Source organism: Cetorhinus maximus, chromosome 23 (assembly GCF_964194155.1).
Source record: "Cetorhinus maximus chromosome 23, sCetMax3.hap1.1, whole genome shotgun sequence".
Lineage (NCBI taxonomy): Eukaryota > Metazoa > Chordata > Chondrichthyes > Lamniformes > Cetorhinidae > Cetorhinus > Cetorhinus maximus.
In genome coordinates this window covers 11,863,673-11,885,754 of record NC_135901.1, presented here as the reverse complement: position 1 = coordinate 11,885,754, position 22,082 = coordinate 11,863,673, and the positions used below count along the sequence as shown (strand labels likewise).

At 44.8% G+C, this 22,082-nt stretch overlaps 1 gene segment (V, D, J or C); it reads left to right on the top strand.

Moving 5' to 3' along the window:
• The window catches only part of LOC144698205 (Ig heavy chain C region-like), a 403,651-nt gene that overhangs the window by 192,201 nt on the left and 189,368 nt on the right, over positions 1–22,082 (top strand).

The following is a 22,082-nucleotide window of genomic DNA, read 5'->3' as shown; positions in this document are numbered from 1 at the left end:
TCTTGTACGGGGCTCCCTCTGGTTCCTGCCACTGTGTCCCTCAGCCCGCAGTAATACACAGCGCTGTCAGACAGCCGCAGGTCACGGATGCTGAAATTCCCTTCACTTTTCGAAGAGTCTGGAGAGGCAGAAAATCGAGTCCCCACGCCCTCTGCTCTGAAAACATCTCCCTACTTAGGAATGTAGATTAAGATTGTGGGGGCTTCGCCCCGATCCTGACGGTACAGTTGTAAAGAGTGTGAATTAGCAGTGGTCGAATAGCTGTAATTAATGGTCACCGAGTCTCCTTCAAACTTTGCCGCTGTAACCGGCTCCTGTGAGATCGTGTCTGCAGCACTAACAGCTGGAAAATATAGAAACACAGAACTTTAGCTTTTTGTTACTTTATTTTGAACAATAATATCAAGGTAACGGTAGAAATGGATTGCAAGTAGAGTGAAAACACAATTAAAGTGGAGATTATTATGACACTGTCACGAGCAAAGTGAAAATTGTGCAATTTGGAAACTTGCCATTTACGAGAGCTGCAGCTGTGAGGAATGAGGAAAAGGTAACACCCAACATGTTTACACAGCTGCTGGTGGATTTGAACACAATGAGTTAAAGCTGAGCTGTTTTACTTGAGAGTTGATAATATGCTGAGTAATATCCGGCCTCGCTAACGATTGGTTCCTTCCTGACAGAGCCAACAGGTGACACCCAATCAGCCCACAGCTCCTTTGTCCTACATTTCATCCAATCAGCTCACACTTCCTTTGTTCTCCAATCCATGACATCAGAGTAAGCTACATGGAATCACTAGAAATTGTTCTGACAACAAACTAACTGGACTGAAGAATATAAGAGAATAAGAATAGAAGCTCAAGTGGATCATTTGGTCCTTCATTTGGTCCTGCTCCGCCATTCAATAAGATCATGGTGGAGTTACTTCATATCCACCATCCTGCAATATCATCAAATCCCTTATTTTCCTTAATATTCACAAATCTATCGGCACCGTCCTTGAAGATACTCAGTTACTGAACAATTACGTCTGTGTACTCGAGAATAATAACAAAACGGGCATTCAAGCGGAGTTAATCATTGAGAGGGAACAGTGATGGGTAATGGTTAATGTTGTTCTGATAACAGCACCAGAATCTCCTATTCAGAGAACTGCTCGGAGACCATTAAAACGAGTAGAAAGAGAGATTTTACATAGAATACACACATTCAGCACTTCAGAAAGAGATCATTCGGGCAAGCTGGCTTTCATAACCACAGTTTTGGTTATATTAGCAGTTCACAATCCAGGTCACGTATCTGAGTGACTGAGAGGAGGGGAGAGTGCCTTCGCTGGTTTTTGTACGGATTGACTGCGCCTCTGTTACATTGTGGGCAGCAACGCACAGAGATACACGGCAGAGTCAGACACACGAGCCCCGGCGATATTTAAAGGAACAGTTTTCTTGTCTTGATCCAAATCAGCAGAAAACCGGTCAGGGAAATCTGGAGACGTATCCCCCTTCCCCATGCTGTATTTTTTCAGTAAATACCTCGGAGCTTCCCCGGGATACTGGATGTACCAGAAGAGAGTTGTTGAAGAGTATTTTGCTGTGTAACTGCAGTTCAATATTACGGTCTGCCCTTCCTGAAACGTTAATTCAGGCGGATCCTGGGAAACTGAATCTTGGCCACTCGCTCCTGTAACAACATATAGAATGTGTCAACGATCTGTGAGTAAACATAGCCCATGAAATACACACTGACGATTTTAGCTCAGACTCACCGGGCAGCACGACTATTGTTATCAGTAAAGCATACAGGGAACACATGGTTACTGGCTCGACAGTAAACAGCACACTGTTGAAAATATATTGCTGCTTCTAGTCTTATATCAAAGAGTAAACTCAGCTCAACGGCCGGTTTCACTTATTGGAAATTGAGGGGCGTTTCTCAGTGCTGCAATTGGCTGGTTTTCCTGAACTGACGTCAGCTGTGGACCAATCACTGTTAGTTCAGGGTAATATAACAGTTGTCTCTCTCCAATCATATTCCATCCCTGGCTGTGTTTGCCTGTTTGTCTTTCTCATTCTCTTCCTGTGTTTCAATTACCAGTCATTCTGTCTTTTTGCTCGCTTTAACTTCCTCACCCGAACTCAATATTTATATATTTAGATAGGTAGACCTTTCTTTCTAATTAAGGTGAGAAGTGAAGTAAATCACAATTAGACTCTTGCCCAGATTTAATGAATGCCGTCCAGTCCATATGCACAATTAATAAACCCAGATGATAAGCAGTCACCCAACTCCAAACCGAGATGAGATAGCACCAGTCAATTTCAGTCAGTTACTATTTTTACCCCAGAAACTTTAATCTGCAACACCCCCGAGTCCGCCTGTGAGATTAGGAAAATGGTGACCACAGATAGGCACCAGACCGAGAACTTTTACAAGGACAGGTTAGTATTCAGCCCGGAGATCTTCATAAGATCAGAAGGAATAACAACAGGAGTAGGCGATTGTGCATCTCGATCCTGTTCTGCCATTCAATAAGATCACGGCTGACTGGATTATCACAGAATCACAGAATCAAACAATCACAGAATCACAGTGCAGAAGAGGCCCTTCGGCCCATCGAGTCTCCAGCGACACGTGAGAAACACCTGACCTTCCTACCTAATCCCATTTACCAACACCTGGCCAATAGCCTTGAATGTTATGACGTGCCAAGTGCTCATCCAGGATGTGAGGCAACCCGCCTCCACCACCCTTCAGGCAGTGCATTCCAGACCGCCACCACCCTCTGGGTACAAAGGTTTTTCTTCACATTTCCCCCTAAACCTCCTGCCCCTCACCCTGAACCTATGGCCCCTTGTGACTGGCCCTTCAACTAAGGGGTACAGCTGCTCCCTATCCACCCTCTCCACGCCCCTCATAATCTTGTACACCACGATCAGGTCGTCCCTGCTCCAACGACAACAACCCAAGTCTTTCCAACCTCTCTTCGTAACTGAAGTGTTTCATCCCAAGCAACATCCTGGTGAATCTCCTCCGCACTCCCTCCAGTGTATTCACATCCTTCCTATAATGTGGCGACCAGAATTGCACACAGTACTCCAGCTGTGGCCTCACCAAGGGTCTATACAACTCCGACATGACCGCCCTACTTTTGTAATCAATGGCTCGATTGATAAAGGCAAGAGTTCCATATGCCTTTTTCACCACCCCACTAATATGCCCCTCCGCCTTCAGAGATCTATGGACACACACGCCAAGGTCACTTTGTTCCTCAGAAATTCCTGGTGCCATGCCGTCCATTGAATACGTCCTTGTCAAATTACTCCTTTCAAAGTGTATCACCTCACACTTTTCAGGGTTACATTCCATCTGCCACTTATCTGCCCATTTGACCATCCTGTCTATATCTTCCTGTAGCCCAAGACACTCAACCTCACTGTTAACCACCCGGCCAATCTTTGTGTCATCCGCAAACTTACTCTTCCTAACCCCAACGTAGTCATCCATGTCGTTTATATAAATGACAAATAATAGGGGACCCAGCAAAGATCCTTGTGGTATGCCAATGGACACTGGCTTCCAGTCACTAAAGCATCTTTCTGTCATCACACTGCCTCCTACAACTAAGCCAATTTTCAAACCACCTTATCAAATTACCCTGTATCCCATGTGCCTTTGCCTTCTTTATAAGACTTCCATGTGGGACCTTGTCAAAGGCTTTGCTGAAATCCATATAAAGTACATCAACTGCACTACGCTCATCTACACACCTGGTCACATCCTCAAAAAATTCAAACAAATTTGTTAGGCATGACCTCCCTCTGACAAAGCCATGCTGACTATCCCTGATCAAACCTTGCCTCTCCAAGTGGAGACAGATACACTCCTTCAGAAATTTCTCCAATAATTTCCCTGCCACTGACGTGAGACTCACTGGCCTGTAGTTCCCTGGCTTATCTCTACAACCCTTATTAAATTGCGGAGCCACATTAGCTGTCCTCCAGTCCTCTGGCACCTCCCCCGTGGCCAAAGAGGAATTAAAAATTTGGGTCAGAGCCCCTGCAATCTCTTCCCTTGCCTCCTTCATCAGTCTGGGCACAAATCATCCAGAACTGGAGATTTGTCCACTTTTAAGCCTGCCAGCACCTCCAATACCTTGTCACTCCCTATATCAATTTGCTTAAGAACCTTGCAGTCTCTCTCCCCGAGTTCGATACCTTCATCCTCATTCTCTTGGGTGAAGACGGACTTGATGTATTCATTCAACACTCTAGCGATGTGCTCTTGCTTCACCCATAGATTGCCTCCTTGGTCCCTTATGGGCCCTATTCTTTCCCTGGATATCTTCTTCCCATTGATATACTTATAGAATATCTTGGGATTTTCCCTACTTTTACCCGCCAGAGCTTTCCTATATCCCCTCTTTGCTCTCCTAATTGCTTTCTTAAGCTCCATCCTACACTCTCTGTACTCCACTAATGCCACTGCTGATTTGCTTCCCTTGTACCTGCTAAAAGCCTCTCTTTTCCTTGTCATCGTACCTTGAATATCTCTGGTCATCCATGCTTCTCTGGGCTTGTTACTCCTTCCTATCACCCTAGAGGGAACATGTTGAGCCTGTACCCTCCCCTTTTCCTTTTTGAACACCCCCCACTGTTCCTCTGTAGATTTCCCCACAAGTAACTGTTCCTAGTCTACCTTGGCCAGATCCTGCCTTATTTTACTAAAATCCACTCTCCCCCAATCCAAAACATTTTTTTGCAACTTGCCGATTTCTTTGTCTATAACAAACTTAAACTGTACCATGTTGTGGTCGCTATCACTAAAATGCTCGCCGACCACCACCTCAGCCAGCTGTCCGGCTTCATTCCCCAGAAGTATGTCCAGCAATGCACCGTCCCTTGTTGGACCCTCTACATATTGACCTAAAAAGTTCTCCTGTACACATTTCAAGAAATCCACTCCATCCAAGCCCTTAACACTATGTCTATCCAAATTCATGTTGGGAAAGTTGAAATCACTTAATATTGTTAACCTATTGTTATTGTTTTTACACACTTCCACAAATTGTGCACATATTTATTCCTCAATTTCCCGCTGACTATCTGGGGGTCTATAATAAACACCTAACAATGTGGTTGCCCTTTTTTTATTCCTAAACTCTACCCACAAAGCTTCATTCGATGCCTCCTCCAAGATATCATCTCTCTTTACTGCAGCAACTGACTCCTTAACTAATAAGGCAACGCCTCCTCCTCTTTTAACCCGGCCCCTGTCTCGCCTGAAGATTCTATATCCCAGAATGTTGAGCTGCCAATCCTGCCCTTCCCTGAACCACGTCTCTGTGATGGCTACTATATCACAATTCCGCATGTCAATCCTCACCCTTAACTCATCCGTTTTACCTGTCATTCTCCTGGCATTAAAGTAGAGGCCATCCAGCCTTGCCTTACTCCCTTGAATCTTATTGCAGCTGTACTCCCTCTGACTTGATTGTTTTACTGTATTATGGTGTGTCCCTATTCTGCTAACATTCTGTGTCCCCTCCCCCTGCCGAATTAGTTTAAACTCCTCTCAGCAGCACTAGCAAGCACGCCCGCAAGGATGTTAGTCCCGTTCTGGTTCAGATGTAGACCGTCCTGCTTGTACAGGCCCCACCTTCCCCAGAAACGGTCCCAGTGATCCAGGAATCTGAAATCCTCCCTCCCGCACCAACTCTTAAGCCACGTATTCATCTGCGCTATTCTCCTATTTCTGAGCTCGCTAGCACGTGGCACTGGGAGTAATCCAGAGATTACAACCCGAGAGGTCTTGCTTTTTAACCTATTGACTAACTCCTTGAATTCTTGATGCAAGACCTCATCCCTCTTTCTACCTATGTCATTGGTAGCAACATGTACCATGACCTATGCCATATCACCCTCCCCCTTCAGGATGCCCTGCAGCCATTCAGTGACATCCCAGACCCTGGCACCAGGGAGGTAACAAACCATCCTGGAGTCACGTTGACGGCTAGAGTAGCGCCTATCTGTATCCCTGACTATAGAATCCCCTATTGCTATTGCTCTTCCTCTCTTCCTCCCCTCCTGTACAGACAGGCTGCTTGTGGTGCCAGAAGCTTGGCTCTGTCCGCACTCCCTGGAGGAACCAGCGCCCTCATCAGCCTCCAAAATGGAATACCGATTAACGAGTGGGACCCCAGGCGACTCCTGAACTACCTGCCTGTTTCTCTTGGACTGCCTGGTGGTCTCCCATTCCCTTCCTTCCTCAAGCCCCTTCATCTGCGGTGTGAACACCTCTCTAAATGTGCTATCGACGATGCTCTCAGACTCGTGGATGAATCACAGTCTCCCCATGGCTGAAGTAACTTTCCTGTCCATAATCCTTGGCTCCTTCATAGATCAAAAAAATGCCTAACTCCTCCTCGAATATATTTAGTGACTGACTCTTGGGAAGAGAATTCTAATGATTAACGGCTCTCCGAGAGGTGAAATATCCCTCGCCTAAACCTTAAATGGGAGCCTCTTAATTTGTAAACTGTAGCTGCTTAGCTCTAGACTCCCTTAAAAGGAAAAGATAAATTTTCCCAGCATCTACCTTATCAACCCCTCTCATAATCTTTTATGTTTCATGCAAATCATTTCTCATTCTTCTAAGGCTTGTGTTAATGGGATCGGGAAACCTATTAATTGGATCCTGGATTAAAACGGCCGCCAAATGTCACATTTCCTAACACTAACACCCATTGGCCTGAACGGGAGAAAATGCTCGTATCAGGCTGTATTGTCACATTCATTCTCTGTACATATTGTCTGGGATACAACCGCTTGTTATTCCCTGGCACAGGCGCTTTTATCCAGTTGCACCCAGTTTTTGAATGAGACCCGAAGGTCCCTCATTCGCTTTGGGTCTCAACGCGCAGTAATACACGGCGCCGTCTGTCATATTCAAATCTTTCATGGACAAGTGAGAAGTGCTTTGTATCGGATTGAAATTCCCGCTGAAGCGTTCAAAGCTGGGAGCCGTCTCGTTATACCCATAATTATTAACTCGGATCAAATACCGTGGAGCTTCTTCTGGATACTGGCGATACCAGAATAGGCCATAGCTTGTCGCTGAACTCGATGCTGAATAACTGCAGGTTATTGATGAAACTTCACCCTCTTCTGCTTCCACACATTGTTCTGACTAGGAGACTGAGTCTCCATGACTTATCCCTGAAAGTAAACAGCGGAAACACAGCGGGTTAGATGGACTAACAGAAGGAAAATCGCACCGAAAATGAGAAATAATATGAGAATTGGGGAATGTAGCAGGGAGGGTCAATCAGACCGACATGTGATCAGGATACAACCAGAGTCAGACAGCGTTTCAGCCCCATGGTTCCAGACTGACCTTCAGAAACAGAGAGAGTGTTTTCTGTCTGCGCCAGACCTGAAACGGGAGAAACTGAACAGAGCCGGGGACTGTGTGTGATCGGCTGGGATTTCTTCTCCGCGCCTATCTTTGCACCTTCAGAGTCACTTTCTGTGGAAGTGAACCGTGATCTTTAGCAAGTGATCAGAGAGCGCCCTCCCGTGGACAGCATTGGAAAAATACACAGCACCAGGTGCGCAGACATGTACTGACACAACCATCAAATCTAACGTGCGCCGTTATAAAGGCAGGATCCTGATGGAGAATATTGAAGTCTCATCGGTTGAGTTGTTCACGATGTAAGTTCTTTAGTAAGTGATCAGAGGCACCTTCCATATTCACCACAAACCTTATACATAGCACAGAATCACACTACCGACACAGAGAAATCGACAGCCATGGACATACAAAGAGATCAACTCAAACATAGATACTAATATAGGTAAATACATATATACAGACAGATACACACAGACAAATAACACATAAAAATGCACACAAACTGGCAAATACAGAGAGACAGAAAGACAGACAACTAAACACAATATTAGACGCAGAGGGAGATAAATACAATCAGAGATACCGACAAAAGCGTCCGAGAGTAAACTTCCTGTAATAGAATACCCTGAGGCTGTGACACTGTAGCAATGTCTGTTAGGTTTCTATTGCTGTGAAATCGAAAATTTTAGCAAAAAGAGCACCCTGAGATTATTGTTTCCTTAATGATGAGCAGCAGTTTCAAAACACGGTTAGACTGGAACCCTTTTGGGCAATAAAGTTCAATCTAAGGATTTACTTTTGCGGACAAGCACTCCTGGGCTGTGCCCATGACATTGTCTGTGTGTGTGTGCGTGCGCGTGTGCGCGTGTGCGAATCTGTGTGTGTGTGCGTGCATGCGCGTGTGCGAGTGTGTGTATGTGTGCGTGCGTGCGCGTGTGTGTGTGTGTGTGTGTGCGTGAGACCGGTGAAGACAACACAGAATCCTCATTGTCGAGGTCTGTGGCTCAGATATCAGGGATAAAGCAAAACTGCACAAGAGACTGCTTGCCCGGGCCACAGGTAGTGATGATTCACGCTAGCAGCTCCAATGCTCACAGGCGGCTCATTGAAACCGGACTTTTGTCTGATGCAGGAACTGACGAGGACCCGCTGTGCTGAGAGAGGCGCCTCGAATTCTCGCCCTTCAGCACGAAGGCGCCAAATAGCAGGTGGCACCAGGTTAAGTGCGGGATCCCAGCGCTGAAACACTGCGGTCTGGGGTTTTCGCTTTTATAGTTCTTCCAACATTGTTATTTAGTTGCTTTATTCATTTTCAATTTTCTTTCTATTTGCCCATTCCAACCTTGATACAATTCTCTTCTAATCATCGATCTATATTTCTATTCGCCTCTCAGCCCAGCTATCTATCCTGGTCTGCGTCAGCATATCTCCATCTCAGTCATCACCATTTCCCTTCCTCCTTTGCCTCTGGAGCAAAGTGTTCTTAGAAGATGGAGTTATCTATGGATACATTTATCTATTTTTCTGTCTGTCTGTAAGAAAGCTTGATGAGCATGAATTACATCTGTTCAACTTCCAGATCTGAGCTATTGCATGCAGCTTTATCGTCAGAACCAGAAAACAGCTCCAACTTTCATAATTGGGTCACATTTCGAAATTCGGAAGGAACAAAGTTAAAGGTCGCTTTTCGGTAATTCTAGAAACACCCAAGAATATAGCTGTTGACTGGGCTGCAGATCGCTGACAGCACCGTGTCCTGCGGTGTGCTGAGGTTCACACAGAGAAAGGCCTCTGGTCATCTCGTGCCTTTACCTTGTTCTGTGAAATCAGTCGAATTGAGATTAATTAAATCCGACCACCTAGTGGCGAATCAGGCCGCGGCTTCCCACCGTCTGTTGCGTTGCAAGAACCAACACTGACAGATAATTTATTAATATTGCTTCCGGAGAAATTGTGTTTGATCTCATATTTATGCTCTTCAATGCTTATTTTGCTTATAGACCCATAATTGAGAAGGTTAGGTCAGTGTTAATGAACAGTTCAGCTCCAGAGCATTGGGATGGGTTGCCCATGTTTTTTGCCCCTCACTGACAGATTCAGTCCCTTGCCTTAATCGATTTCAACCGTGAAGTGATCGGTAACTATAGAATAATACAACAATTCCCTAATTCCTGTCGCGTGCCTGCTTGTCTCAGATTTGGCATAAATCTGAAAGTAACGCAGTTCTTATAGAGACAGAATTAACGAATTTCTGATTAGCGAGTTATTAGTGAATTCAGGTCTTTATGAACACACTAATTAGGAGCACCTATAGCTAATTTGGCCCCTCGAATCCCCTCGGGCATTCAATAAGGTCATAGGTGATCTGATTGTGGCCTCAATGCCACTTTCCTGCCTACCCCATTTACCCTTTGACTCCCTTGTTAGTCAAGAATTTATCCATTTCTGCTTTAAAAATATTTAATGATCCTGCCTGCACCACTCTGAGAGAAAACAATCTCCTCATCTCCGTCTTAAATGGGAGACCCCATAATTTTCAACTGTGCCCCCTGGCTCTGGCCTGCCCAACATGGGTCTCATCCACTCTGTCAAGTCCTCTATATGTTTCAATAGGATCACATTCATTCTTCTGATCTCATGTGGATACACGCCCGACCTGTCCAACCTTTCCTCATAAGATAAACCCCTCATCTCAAGAATCAGTGGATTGAAGCTTCTCTGAACTGCGTCCAATGCAGTTATATCCTTCCTTAAATAAAGAGCGCAAAACTGTACACAGTGCTCTGGATATGGTCTCAGCAATAACCTGTGCAAGTGTAGCAAAACATCCACGTCATGGCAGGGATGGGGCCGTAACATGCTGGAGTCATTCTAAATTCCATTGAGTTCGGCGGGACAGTAAAACCCCGTTGGCATGAAACGCCGTCCCTACGTATATATTCCAGCCCCCTTGCAATAAAGTACAGCATTGTATTTGCCTTCCTAACTACTCGCTATACTTGCACAGTGTTTTTTTGTGATCATGGTCCAGGACACCCAGATCCCTCTGTAACTCATTGTCCTGCAATATCTCTCTATTTAGATAATATTCCGATATTCTATGCTTACTGCCAAAGTTCACATTCTCCCACATTATATTCCATCTCCCCATTTTTTGCTCACTCCCTTAACCTATTTATGTCCCTTTGCAGGCTCCTTATGTCCTCTTCACTACTTTCTTACCTATATTAATGTCATCAGCAAATTTAGCAACAAAATATTCAGTCCACTCACCCAATACTTGACATAGATTGTAAATAGTTGAAGCCACTGCACTGATACCCGTGGCAGGCCTATTCCTATCGTTGTGTCTTGCCAACACATAAATGATCAATTTTTGTCTGCTCTCTGTTTCCTGCTAGCTGACCATCCTCTATCCATGCCAAAATTTTACCCTCTACACCACGAACCCTTACGTCATGTACTAAGTTTTGACGTTATTAAGATAACTATAACTTGTCAAATACCTTCTGGAAATCTAAGTTCCCAGCATCCACCATTTCTCTTTATCCACGTTTCTTGTTACTTCCTCAAACAACTCTAATAGATTATTTAAACACGGATTCATTTTCACAAAACCGTGTTGACTGCCTGATTGTATTGAGATTTTCTAAGTGCCCCGCTATAACCTCCTTATTAATAGATTCCAGCAATTTCCTTATGACAGATGTTAAGCTAATTGACCAATAGTTTCCTCTTTTCTGCCTCCCTCCTTTCCTGAATAGAGGTGGTACATTTGCTATTTATCAATCTGATGGGACCTTTCCAGAATCTAAGGAATTTTGAAAAATTAAAACCAATGAATTTACTATCCCAGCCGTAACCTCGTTTCCCTGCCTAGGATGAAGTCCGTCAGGAGCCGGGAACTTGACAACTTTCGGCTCTAATAATTTTCCCAGTTCCCTTTCCCTGCTGTTGTACTTTTTAAAACTCCTCCCTCCCTTTCAACCCTTCATCCCCAATTATTTCCGGGATGTTATTTGTATTCTCTACAGTGAAGACAGACACAAAATACTTGTTCAATTCGTATTCCATTTCCTTATTTTCCATTATTAACACCCCAGGCTCACTCCCTAGAGAACCATCACTCACTTGCTCTTTTCCTTTCCCTTTTGCACAGCTGGATTTTATATGTGACAAGACCCCAGCGCCAGCTTCACTCACAGCTTTTGTCTGTTTCTTTGACGCTGACCTGCCTTATCTTTCCTGTGTTATTGGAGAGATGGTTGCCGTTGTCGCCTGTTTGATGTTGGTTGGATCAGCAGCACAGGGGCCGGGATTTGTTTTCCTGCCCTGACAGATAATTGGGCAGACTGCAGAGGTACTAAGTCAGGAAGCATGATGCGAAATTGCATCACACCTCTCCACCTCCCTACGTTACTTCTCAGTAAGTATTTTCTTCCCAGAAAAAAATCCACTATCCCCCGACATCTGGATAAATAACCCAGTAACCCAGATGTTATTATTTGCAAAATGATACTGTTTGATTGTTATGCTGCTTGGTGATGATGATGATGACCCCGATGATAATAACATCTATCCCTTTATGTTAAAAGCCCCTTAACTTTATTTTAGAATAGGGCAACCAAGTCACATTGGCCGAGTCTGTTGCTGAAACAATGGACAAACAGGAAAACAACATCACACTGACCTGCATCTTGGAAGCAAGTCTCCTTAACCTTTTCGTGTTCTGGTACAGTCAAGAACCCGGGCAATATGTTCGTATGAATATGACTTCATTCATGATGTCATATTTAAGCTTTTAGTTTCGAAATGTGTCTTTGAAATGTTATTAAAATATGAATTTTTAATTGCATTAAAACCTTCGGTATAGTTAGATAATTATTCACTGTTGTCGGGTGTATTTTCACCACGAATTTCAGCAAAAATAGACTGAGTTCAGAAACACTTTTTTTCCGAATTCGACAAACACCAATTGAGTTCTAAACAGGTTTCAGAAATCTTTGGCTTTCCACAAACCAGGGAGAACTAAGCTTGCTTCTTGAGGGAGGAGTGAGAACAATGTGACGATGGCGTCCTCCTGTGGAGGTGACGAGAAATTCCACACCGCTTTATGGGTGAAAACAGTGTATCTATCTGGACAGTCAATGTATCTTTGGGGACTTTTCAATTTCCCTTTTATAGGGAGATGCTGGTGGTGAATGTCATTCCTCATAACAACGGTCCCAGGACATAAAAATAATCCGATGAAATGGAGATTGGAAATTCGGAGCCTCTGCTCGCCGATTTGAGCCTTAATGAACTGCACAAAATACAGCAACCCTAGATTTATAAAAGTAACTTAAATTTTCTTTCCATTTAACTGGCCCCGGATAACGTGATCTTTGTCTACATGCCCCACAGGATCAAGATATGCATTATCTTTTTACTCCAACGTTTCCACTGATTCATTTCTCTGTGTGGGTTCAACTTAAATGGCTTCCCGTCCAGAGGTGGGGCGATGTTGGATGACATGCGGCCTCTCTGCCCTTTGGTTCGGCCTGGACCGAGGCAGCAGATGCCACCCAATCAACTGACCACCATCCATCTAATCAGCGCTGAGCCCAGTTGCTCTCCGGTTGATGATGGCGGTGCAGCGAGCACGGGTTCGAGTGAAATCCTTCTGCTCACAGCAGGGAATGGGAACAGCATAGACAGGGGCAGTATTTCAGGTGGGAAAAGCGAAGCGAAGCATTTAACATTATTCCCGTGTCAGTGCCGGAGATACCCATTGATGGAGCAGCTAACTGGACATGGGTTCTACTCACAGTCGATATGATATGGGAAGGTTTTGCGCAGAATTACTTCGAGATAACCGTGTTCTGTGAAACCAGGACTAAGAATTTTAAGACCGGCCACCAGGTGGCAGTGAGAGAACACAGTTTCCCACTTTGGCGAGCCGCGCATCGACCAACATCGGCTGAAACTTGCTCAATATCAATTATGGCGAAATTGCTTTGAACTAATCTCTATACCCATGAATGCACTTGGGTTACAGGGTAATTTGATGAGGTGGATTCAAAATTAGCTTAGTTGTAGGAGACAGAGGGTGATGACAGAAGGATGCTTTAGTGACTGGAAGACAGTGTCCAGTGGCGTACCACAGGTATCTGTGCTGGGTCCCCAATTATTTGTCATTTATATAAACGACATAGATGACTATGTGGGGGGTAGGATTAGTAAGTTTGCGAATGACACAAAGATTGGCCGGGTGGTTAACAGTGAGGTTGAGTGTCTTGGGCTACAGGAAGATATAGACGGAATGGTCAAATGTGCAGATAAGTGGCAGATGGAATGTAACCCTGAAAAGTGTGAGATGATACACTTTGGAAGGAGTCATTTGACAAAGAAGTATTCAATGAACGGCATGAAACTAGCATGTCCTGAGGAACAAAGGGACCTTGGCGTGTGTGTCCATAGATCTCTGAAGGCAGAGGGGCATGTTAGTGGGGTGGTGAAAAAGACATATGGGACACTTGCCTTTATCAATCGAGGCATAGATTACAAAAATAGGGAGGTCATGTTGGAGTTTTCTAGAATCTTGGTGAGGCCACAGCTGGAGTACTGGGTGCAGTTCTGGTCGCCATATTATAAGAAGGATGTGAGTGCACTGGAGGGGGTGCAGAGGCGATTCACCAGGATATTGCCTAGGATGAAACATTTAAGTTATGAAGAGAGATTGTATAGACTTGGGTTATTTTCGTTGGAGCAGAGAAGACTGAGGGGCGATCTGATCGAGGTGTACAACATTATGAAGGGCATGGACAGGGTGGATAGGGAGCAGCTGTTCCCCTTAGTCGAAGGGTCAGTCACGAGGGGACACAAGTTCAAGGTGAGGGGCAGGAGTTTTAGGAGGGATGTGCGGAAAAACATTTTTACCCAGAGTGTGGTGACGGTCTGGAATGCATTGCCTGGGAGGATGGTGGAGGCGGGTTGCCTCACATCCTTTAAAAAGTCCTTGGATGAGCACTTGGCACGTCATATCATTCAGGGTTATGGGCCAAGTATTGGTAAATTGGATTAGATAGGTAGGTCAGGTATTTCTCACGTGTCGGTGCAGATTCGTTGGGCCGAAGAGCCTCTTCTGCACTGTGATTCTGTGATCCTGTGAATGTCATACGCTCCCAAATTTGCATCATGACACATTTGAGCCCTGTGTAAATAAGCTGTGCACATCACGCAGGTTTTTTCTTTGACCCAAAGCTGGTTTCAATCTTTATTTTCAATACAATCAATTGATGCAGTTTAGTAATATAATAATTCTCAATTCCTGTCGCTGTCCTGCGTGTTCCGACAGGCAGTCAATGGCAAACAAACGTGACCATTGCAAACATGCAGACTTATATAGTATTCAAATAAGATATTATTACTGAATTCAGTTCTTTACAGATTGAACATCCATTGAACACTCGCCCCGCAGCATCCCCATTGCTTCTATCCTTCGGACCGGCATCGCTTGCCCTGTTTTATTGTAGAAATTTCCGCACGCCTGCCTCATTTAGTTCTGTTGTGAGGAGCTGTGCAGTATGGCGGTGATCTGTATTCCTGCTTCCCACAGAGGATTCCGTGCGGTGTTAATCTTCATATTCCCTTAAATAAAAACGCACTTGTTGCTAAGGAAGGTCAGAGCAGTCAGACTCACTGCATGGAGCTCTGTATGACATCCAGCATGGAGTGACATCAGACAAGATTCAACTCCTTCCGCTCCGATTTTCTGCAGGAAGTGACATCAAACCAGTCCAGTCTGCAGGAGGTGACATCCGCTCTCTTTTTGTTGGTTTTTATGCAGATTCCTGAGATGCAAAATCTCTCTCTTGAGTTCCGTAGCAACAGCAATGCGGCTTCCCCTTCTCGCTGTGGCCTGGATAACATTCAGCGTCGGTAAGAAGACAAATACATTTTTTTTTCAAATGAATGATTTCCAGAGGAATAAAACTCAAATGCAAATACTTCCTTGTAAATTTGTACCGAGCAGTGTTACACCGGACTTGGCGTGTTAGGAAAATGATATAAGGGCAATGGTGCAAGTGGAAAACGCGATTTACCAGGATGATAGTAGAATTGAGGAAAAATAACTATCAGAAATCATTGTTCAAGCTGGGGATCTTCTCTCTCGCACCGCGTGGACAGAGGGACAACCTGATAGAGGTCTTTAGCAATGTTGAAGCTGTTTCATATGTTAGTCTTTCAGGGAATTATTCCATCCCTGGACGATTTAAAAACGATAAATATTAAGAAGCGGGAATGATGAGAAACTGCACTACCCAGAGAATGTCAGTGATGTGGAAATCAATGTCACAAGGAGGGATGAGGTGAATAACCTCGATGGACATGGAGAAACTAAATGAAAGGATTGTGTAGAAAGGGTTGTAAGGGCATTCTCATAGAGTGAGATGAAGAGAGGTGGAGGATGCTGTCGGGATGTAAAACATAGAAATCCATTGTGTCGAATGAAGTTTTATTCTAGGCTCCAAATGTTATCTAATTTAGTGGAAAAGTGACTACGATTTATTTTGACCGGTTCCAGATCTGAGCGATGGAGATTCTGTTACTCACGGGGAATCCTCACTCACACAGACAGAGGGAGAGGATGTCACTTTAACCTGCACCTATACCGATGCTGGTTATTACTTATTCTGGTGCCGACAATAACCCAGGCAGACATCCCGAGTTTGCAGTGCAGAGATACACGGACAGCAGTTTGGAATTGAAGGCGGATTTCTCTCAGAGCGGGTTTTCTGATCCAGTCCAGCAGTCAGAAAAGTCGTACCGATTGACCATCTCGGAGCTGCGTCTGTCTGACACCGCTGTCTATTACTGTGCACTGAGTCTCACAGTGATAGGAACGAGTGAAACTCTCGTGTAATAACTGCCGCAGGTTTCTGGGTCACAGCTGCTGTCTGCTGAGGGATGTTTATCACAGCGGGTCAGACACTGACAGGTGAATCCATTCCTCTGAGCGCAGGCCCCGAGCACCATCCACACAAACATCATCTAAAACCGTTCCCTGTAACCACTGATTCCGCCTGAGTTTGACATTCACGATGTGAAGGCAAAACTGGCTGCTCACCATTCCCATTGGCAATAAAAACTCCAGCCGCTTTACTGGAACGAGTTCTGCCGGTTTACCGCTGTTTCAAAGATAGCTCATGGCAAACAGGGACGTAGTAATTTGTTTAAAATATCAGTCTACAGTGTAGACTGACGCACGTCAGGTAATCATTACATGTTGATATCACAGAGTTTGCAGACTTGCGTCTCGAAGTCTTCGCTCTGACGCCACAGAGCCAACAGACTGACGTCACAGAAACTGCAGACTGACGTCACACAGGCGGATGTTCTGCCGCATGCGCACTCTCTCTCTCTCCCCCCCCCCCCCCCCCCCCCCTCAAGCTTCATCAATGCTGAATCCTCCCTCACAACTTCACTTTCTGATCACAAGTCCCAGAGACTCGTGTCTGGCGGCTAGAATGTAAACTGGCCTGCGGCTGAGTTTGATATTCAAGAGCGTTGGCTTTCCCAGAAACCTACCTGGACCTTCGATCTGACGACAGCTACTTTCCAACAGTAAATAGGAGGCATGAGTCTGAGCTTCACTTTCGTGTTTATCCTTTTGAATTCCTTACTCTGCCCTCATGTGAGCGTGGACACTATCTCTGACAGGAATATATTACACATCAGAAACTATGTGCATTGTGTTATGTTGGGTTAGATTTTACTTAATTGTATTATAAAATGTTGTGTTTTATTGTACTATATTATGATGGCATTTTATAATATTATTTATTAATTATATATTTCGACATCTACATATTCCTTCCAGACGCAACTGGCAATGAAGAGGTATCGCAATCTCCTAAGTCAGTGGTTGTTACCGAGGGAAACACTGTATCATGGATCTATTCGACCACAGTAGCAGGACTGATCCTCCAATGTTACAGACGATACACAGGTCGAACCGTGCAGCACCTAGCGAGAGGTAGGGGAGATCAGGACACGGTCACGGCTCGGTTCATTGCTGCAGAGAAACGCAGTGCTCTGAATGTTCGCGACACTCGAGTGGCAGACACCGCCACCTATTTCTGTGCAGTCGAGACAAAGTGGAGCGAAGATCAACAGGGAGCATACAAAAACCTGCGGGATTGATCCTGAACGTTTGTAGCCTGTGCCGTTACCAGAGTGCCGTTTTTTTTTACAACTCACTGTAAAACGCCTCTCCGTCTTCAATGAGTGAATCCTGCCCCTATCTTGGTTTACTCTTGAATATCAGACAGGTCGACATACTTTGAATGTTCTGTTATTGTCTGCCCAATTCTAAAGCAGGCACCATATGTTCGCAATGTTCCTCCCTGATAACAGTGGTCGTGCTTCTCGGTGAATCTGTGTTTAAATGGTAATTGTAAATCTCATGCATCATGTTCAATCCTAGATTTTTGACGCATTCCATTTGTTTTTTACAGGAATGAGTGGCACAGACCCATTGCACCAGGATCCGTTTGGCTTAGCGTCCAAGGGCACCCCATCATGTTCAGCTGCAGATTTCTCTACACGCGTTGCTCCATCATGATCCAGGGAAGTTCCGAGATATTTACTTAGACAATACAGCTCGGAGCATTGAAATAAGTCTGAAGATTTCCCAGACCGATTCCCTGTTCATTGGGACAAAATAAAGACAGCAATATTAATAAATGATTAAAAAATGTTCTCCCTGAGCCTGGAATCAAACTAACTCAGCAGATAAATGCAGCAAATAATACCTAGCGGAGCTGTAAGCAATCGCTCAATCTTTTGTGCCGAATCTTGGCTTTTCTTTGACACAGTGCTTCACTGCCTAGTAATAGACGGACCTGCCCTCCACAATCAGTCCCTTTATACTGAGGTAACCAGACTTGTCAGCAGTCGCCAGGTATTGTACTGAGATTTCCTTTCCCCTAAAGCCGACTGTTTTGCTAATAATCTAGCTTGGATCGTGTGCTGGGTTCTGTCGATAACATCGCAAGTTTTAACAATGCTGGGCTGTATATTCGCAATCTAACTGCACCGTACCCCCTTCAGACACCATTGAAGTCATCGGAGATTGAGTTATTGAATTTCAAATAGTCCGCCAGTGAAAGTAGAGGAACAAAAAAGCAAGAGGTTAAACAGAATCGAACTAAACTTATTTGGCTGTGCATAAAAATACTCATCTACCAAGCTGTCCATAATATATATGACCGCAAAGTACATTAAATCCCAGTACAACTCTTCGCATCAATCTTCTAAACTGTCTCGATGAGCACCATCCAATACATACTGTCAAACACAGCCACCAGAATTATCAGAAACATCTCTGACTGAATCTCTCTCATTGAATTTGAATGGAATGAGCCAGGGATTGAGAAGCAGAGAGGGAACCTGGGCTCCGTTCAGCTCATTGTTCTACCCACACACTGCAGGGGGCCAAGACCATTGTGACCTCACTCAGGATTCCATCCCCATTGGCTTTGGCGTTCGTCACACATGACTTTATGATGCCCATGCTTTATCGTAACGCTCTCTGCTGTTGGATTCTGTTCAATCCATTAAGAATAGGGCCATTGAGTGGATTCAGTGTTCATTGGTTTACATATCAAAGAACAAATATCAGACAATGTCTCCCAGAAACCTAAACTGGAGCTGATTATACATTGTGCTTAGGATTTTAAACCAGAAAGTTATGTCAAATCTTCATAAATCACTGTTTAGCGATCGACTAGAAGTCAGTGTCCAATTCTGAGCAAGGTGAATTAGAGAGAATGTCATGACTTCGGAGAAAGTGCAGAGGCAATACACCAGAGATGAGGGAATTCTATGCGAATAGGCGAAGTAAACTGAGATTGTTCACGTGTTATATCTTCTTCAGTTCTTTGCCAAAGGGCAGGTCTGATTCACAGTGCAATGACATCTACCACCGGGAGGGCAAGGGGGAAGGTCCCAAATCCACAGCGCCTGATCGGGAATCCAGCCCCGTGCTGTTCGCACCATTCTGACCTCAGTCCGAGCCTTCCCACGTAGGAACCCGAGTCACTGTGGCAACATTGATTTTTACATTCATGTTATTTCCTGGAGCTATGGATAGTCATGCTACAGGCTCCGGTATCATCGACCGAGTGCCCTCATTGCTTGCTATAATATTCTATGATTCTAATGTCTTCATGCTCGTGGTCTCTTTATGCCCCTCTCACTCTATTTCTTCTCAGCCACGTGAACAGTGAGCAGATGCAGATTGTCACAGGCTGCTGGAGATTCAACCGTCGCTATTTCCGCTCAAAGTGCAGCTGAGAGTCACCGCACACTTCGCACAGTTTTGTGTCTGCGGTATCCCCGCCCATAGCTTCCGTTTGCTGCTTTCGCTCTGGCCCGATTGTGTTATTGGAGAGGTTACTGCCGCTGGTCCATTCCTGTCACTGGTTGTATCCGCAGTGCAGTGGGACTGGGTTCTGTATTTCCGCTCCAACAGAAGATTTCTTCGCACTGCAGAGTTACAGACTCAGGAAGTAACATGGGGAAAAAACTCGCTCCGCTCCTCATCATTATCTCACTTCTCAGTAAGTATTTCCTTTCCAGTAAAATTCCATTCTCCTCCTGACTGCTGTGACCCAGATGTTATTGTTAGTAAAATAACAGTGATGATGATTATGTTAGTCAATTTGAGGCTGACATTGATTGTTGTTATTGCTATTGTTTATATTAGAATGGAGCCATCAAGACACAGTGGAACAGCTGGTTGCTAAAATAACTGTTGAAGAGGCAAGAAATGTCACACTAACCTGCACCTTGAAAACGAGCGATCCTAACCCTTATGTTTACTAGTACAGTCAGCGCCCCGGGAAACCTCCAATGTACATGTTTCGTCTTATTGGAGAGAACGTGCACAGGACCACCGACCTCACGGATCGATTTTCTTCGACGTTTAATAAAAATAACATGATTACAGAACTAACGATCAGTAACACAATGATCCCCGACGGCGCCATGTATTTCTGTGCCATACAGCCCACACTGCTACAGAGCTATTGCGGAACCCGTACAAAAACCCTCACTGGCAGTTTCAGCCTGTGTTCACCAGGGGGCGCGTGCACACCGGTAATTCAGTTTCCACAGTGAGAGTGACAGGGAGATTCTTAAAACTGCAACAAAACAAAGCACTCAATAACAGCAGCAAGTGAGGTCCACTTGCACAGTCATATTGGTTTGTAATTGTACCTTGTATTTTTAATAGATATGAGAATGAGAAATGGATTGGTGATGCGTTATTTCTTCTTTTTGCTTTTCGACATATTTCCCTTCCCAGTTATTCCTTACCTCTCGTGTCTACAGTCTTTTCTGAAAATTGTGTACATTTCCTTTTTCTCGCCTTTAATGTCAACTTAAAGCTTTTCCTACTACCTTGTCCGTTCATACAAAACCACTCCAAATCCTGTTGCGCATGTGTTCGGTCCTGATTTCAATCCGCATCACTAATGAAGATAAAAGCAAAAAACTGCGGATTCTGGAAAACCAGAACAAGAACAAAAATACCTGGCAAAGCTTAGCAGGTCTGGCAGCATCTGCGGGGAGGAACACAGTTAACGTTTCGAGTCCGTATGACTCTTCAACAGAACTATGTAAAAATAGAAAACAGGTGAAATATAAGCTGGTTTAAGGGGAGTGCGACAGGTAGAGCTGGATAGAGGGACAGTGATAGGTGGAGATAGCCAAAGGATGACAGAGACAAAAGGTCAAAGAGGTGTTGAAGGTGGTGATATTATCTAAGGAATGTGCAAATTAAGGGTAGAAAGCAGGACAAGCAAGGCACAGATAGCACTAGTGGGGGTGGAGTGGGGTGAAGGGAAGAGATCGAAAAAAGTTAGAGATAAAACAATGGATGGAAATACGTTTAAAAATAACGAAAATAGGTGGGAAAAGAAAAATCTACATACATTATTGGGAAAAACGGGGGGATCGGAAAGGGGTTGGGGATGGAGGAGAGAATTCATGATCTAAAATTGTTGAACTCAATATTCAGTCTGGAAGGCTGTAAAGTGCCTAGTCGGAAGATGAGGTGCTGTTCCTCCAGTTTGCGTTGAGCTTCACTGGAACAAAGCAGCAGTCCAAGGACGGACATGTGGGCATTAGAGCAGGGTGGAGTGTTGAAATGGCAAGCGACAGGAAGGTCTGGGTCATGCTTGCCGACAGACCGAAGGTGTTCTGCAAGGCGGTCACCCAGTCTGCGTTTGGTCTCTCCAATGTAGAGGAAATCGCATTGGGAGCAACGAATGCATTAGACTAAGTTGAGAGAAGTGCAAGTGAAATGCTGCTTCACTTGAAAGGAGTGTTTGGGCCCTTGGATGGTGAGGAGAGGGAGTTAAAGGGGCAGGTGTAGCACCTTCTGCTGTTGTATGGGAAGGTGCCGTGGGAAGGGGTTGAGGTGTAGGGGGTGATGGAGGAGTGGACCAGAGTGTCCCAGAAGGAACAATCCCTGCGGACTGCCGCCACGGGGGGTGAAGGGAAGATGTGTTTGGTGGTGACATCATGCTGGAGTTGGCGGAAATGGCAGAGGATGATCATTTGAATGCGGAGGCTGGTGGGGTGATAAGTGAGGACAAGGGGGGCCCTATCATGGTTCT